The sequence below is a fragment of the Ctenopharyngodon idella genome, chromosome 10 (assembly GCF_019924925.1).
Source record: "Ctenopharyngodon idella isolate HZGC_01 chromosome 10, HZGC01, whole genome shotgun sequence".
Classification (NCBI taxonomy): domain Eukaryota; kingdom Metazoa; phylum Chordata; class Actinopteri; order Cypriniformes; family Xenocyprididae; genus Ctenopharyngodon; species Ctenopharyngodon idella.
In genome coordinates, this window is record NC_067229.1 from 45,032,137 (window position 1) to 45,036,203 (window position 4,067).

Sequence of the window (4,067 nt, forward strand, 5' to 3'; positions counted from 1 at the left end):
TTTTCCTCTGCTGCCATTTCTTTTTGCATTTTGATGGCATTGTAACAATCACGTAAGAGTAGCTGTTTATGCTTGCATATGGAGAATTGCTATTCAAACATGTCTACGAGTCTTTGTCTGCAGCTGCGTAGGTGTGTGCGTGTGTGTGACTCAATATTTTCCCTCACTGGTCTGGTATTGTGAAGCAGGCTGCATTTAGCCTATTTTTGACATTTCAGAGGCCTGAAATCGAAATACAACATTATTCGTATAACCTTGCATCTTGTAAGCAAAGTAAATAGTCTGATGTATTTTTTGTTGTGTCTCCCTGTCTGATATATCTCTTCATTACTCATCTACGTAGCGTGCCTTGCCAGGACACGGTTTAAAAGTTGAATGGAATCATATCCCTCAGAAATCCTGACTGTCTGATGTGAAGTCTGAAATGGAGGAGCTGAGTTTAGAGTCCGGAGTTTGAGAGAAGACGGTGAAAGTCCTCAGTCAGCATGTCTAAATGGGGCGCGCGTCTCTCAGGGGACTGTATCAGTGTTGGTAAGGAGGTCAGCCTCCTACCCGGAGCATCTCGCTCTAATGGACGGACAGGAATGATGGAGAGGAGAGAGACAAACACATAGATGGATCACAGTAGGGAAATGTTACCTGCTTCATAAACAGCCATTTTTAAAGGTTTAGGTCACCCCAAAATGAAAATCAATGACTGTCAAGCTCAGATACAGTGTTCAAATCTTTTCACATAAGCATATTTTAAATTGGCACAACACATTTAGTTACAAGATGCAAGAACCAATGGTTTGGTTTCATTTATGCTTTCAACTTGAGATGTGTCTTGATGTTCCTCATCATACGACTACAAGTTATGACTATGGACTGTCTGCTTTTATCCCAGCTAACAAAAATATGTTCTATGGATGTTTTTCTAATGTTACCATTAAGTTATGAAAATGTTATTTTGAATGTTTTTATAAAAAACATTTTTTTGGTAATGCGAACGTTAGAGAAAACATTAAAGGATTCACTTCAGAATGAAAATTTCCTGATAATTTACTCACCCCCATGTCATCCAAGATGTTTATGTCTTTCGTTCTTCAGTTGAAAAGAAAAGAAGGTTTTTGAGGAAAACATTCCAGGATTTTTCTCCATATAGTGGACTTCAACAGTTACCAACGGGGTGAAGGTCCAAACTGCATTTTCAATGCAGCTTCAAAGGGCTCTACACGATCCCAGATGAGGAATAAGGGTCTTATCTAGTGAAACAATCAGCCATTTTCTAAAAAATTTTTTTAAAATTGGATGCTTTTTAGCCACAAATGCTCATCTTGCACTAGCTCTGCGATGCGCCACGCATTATGTAATCACGTTGGAAAGGTCATGTGTGACAGGCAGAAGTATCGACTCAGTCTTTGCACGATTGCTTTGTAAACACTAAGTCAAACGGCCTTTACAAAAAAAAAAAAAAAAAAGTTCGCCCTACCGCGGTACTTCAGCCTACACCACGTGTGAGCTTTCCAAATTTGAACAAACGTTCTGTTAAGAACTGGAAGAACTTTTTAAACTTTGAGAGAAGCTTAGCCACAACATTAGCCAAAGTTATGAGAACATTCCCTGCTGCGATGGTGATTTTTGTCCCTTTTTGCAAAAACAGGCCCTGGTAAATGTATGTTTTGAGTGTGAACTTTATAAAATATCTTTTATAGCTTTCCTTGCAGTAAAAAAAGGTGTTTGGAATGACATGAGGGTGAGTAAATGATAACATCTAATTAATTTAACAGAATAGTGCACACAAAGTAGTAAACATTTGATCATTTCATCCTCCTGTTGTTTCAAAACCATATATTTTACTTCCTTCCTTCCTTCAGTTTTTCCAGAATGTCCAAGCTGCTCTTTGCTATACAATTAAAATAAATAGTGAATAATAAGCTCCACATATAACAAAAAAAAGCATAATAAAAGTGCAATAAAAGTATGAGGTATAGTTCAAGTCGTCGTGAGGGAAAAAATGCAAGTCATCATTCAATTAGATATCAAATGTCATTTATGTTTGCATTCGATTTCGGACATTTTGTAGCTCAACATTTTCATTGTATGGAAAAGTACAGCTTGGACATTACGCAAAAACATCGTTGTTTATTCTCCACAGAATGCTAATGACTAGTTTGGACCAGCTAGCCTGCTCCAAGACAGAGCTATCAGTTTAAACTGTATATTCCAGCAGGACAGACACGATGACGGTGAGTAAATGATGACACATTTTTCATTCTTGGGTGATCTATTCCAGTCACATTTATGATTGTGTGCAGAAAGTCTAATTGACGTAAGTATCATGTATTGAGTAAGTTTTAGACAGACCTCAATATTATTATTATATCTGGAGGAGTTGTTACATTAGAGGAAAGGAAATTAGAATTGCCTTAGAAACAAATACCCATTTATTTTACATGCTTCACTGGAGGTGTTGCTTAATGGAGTTTGATAGCTCCTAATGGAGTTGGGGAAATTAAATTTGTGAACTGAAATGCCACTGTGAGCGTGAACGAGCCGCTGCTGACATCTGTTGGCCAGCTTGTGCTGTGCTGCTGTAGTTTACACGCCTGTCCACTAGGAGCCGCCATTGACCGAAGAGCAAGTGATTCAGAACTACAGTGATTTAAAAAGAGTATCTGGCCACTGAAACCACGCTTAAAAAACATTTGATTGCATTACATTACAAAATATAATACCAAGTAGCATTTATTATAAAGGAAAATAGCACTAGCTCACTTTTCAAGCACTTTTGTCAAAAAGATGTCAGGTTTTAAATGATAAAACAATTTAAGACAAACATTTAATTGACACTTACTGTTTTTTTTAAAGGGTTATTTCACCCAAAAATAAAAATTCTGTCATTAATTACTCACCCTCATGTCGCTCCACACCTGTAAGACCTTCGTTCATCTCTGGAACACAAATTAAGATATTTTTGATAAAATCCGATGGCTCAGTGAGGCCTGCATTGCCAGCAAGACAATTAACACTTTCAGATGCCCTGAAAGCTACATATTTAAAACAGTTAATGTGATTACAGTGGTTTAACCTTAATGTTATGAAGCGACGAGAATACTTTTTGTGCACCAAAAAAAACAAAAGAACGACTTTATTCAACGATATCTAGTGATGGGCGATTCAAAACACCGCTTCATGATCATTTGATTCACCGATCATTTGTTTTGAATCAGTGGTTCGGAGCGCTATCAAACTGTCAAAGTCACGTCCCCCCAGTGGTGAACCATTGAAATTTCGATTCGAAACACTTATCATGTAGCCTCGTTTACTGAAATCACGTGACTTTGGCAGTTTGATACGCGCTCTGAACCACTGATTCGAAACAAATGATTCGTAAACCTTCGAAGCTTCATGAAGCAGTATTTTGAAATCGCCCATCAATAGATATTGTTGAATAAAGTCGTTATTTATTTATTTATTTTGGCGCACAAAAAGTATTCTCGTTGCTTCATAACATCAAGGTTGAACCACTTTAGTCACATGAACTGTTTTCCGGGTGTGGAACAACATGAGGACGAGTAATGACAGAATTTTCATTTTGGGGTGAACTAACCCTTTAATATCTAATACTAGTGCTATTTTAACTATTATTTATATACTTTCATATTGTTTATTATTATATTATTTATTATTTATCATATTATTTGCTGCAGTACTTTTAGTAAGTGCAGAAGTGAGTAAAATAATTTTTCTGGCAGGTTTTACTGTATCTTTGGACGTTCACAATTTTATTTCTTTCCCTGGGAATGTTTTATCTGGCAGTGATATTCCAGAAAAGGAAGACCCCTTTTCCGTTCAATTAATCCAGACATCATTCTGGCTTCCAGCATGATTCGGATAATGATAAAACCAAACAGAACCCATCTTTTGCATGTCTACACCAGACTTTCCGACAGCAGGGAATTGGGTCAGATTTTATTTGCAGAATCAAACCATCTGCATTCGTTTTTTCTCTTACATTCTCCACCCTGCAGGTATGAGAACGAGGTCATTTCGTCTGTAACATGCTACAGTGAGAGTAAAATTCG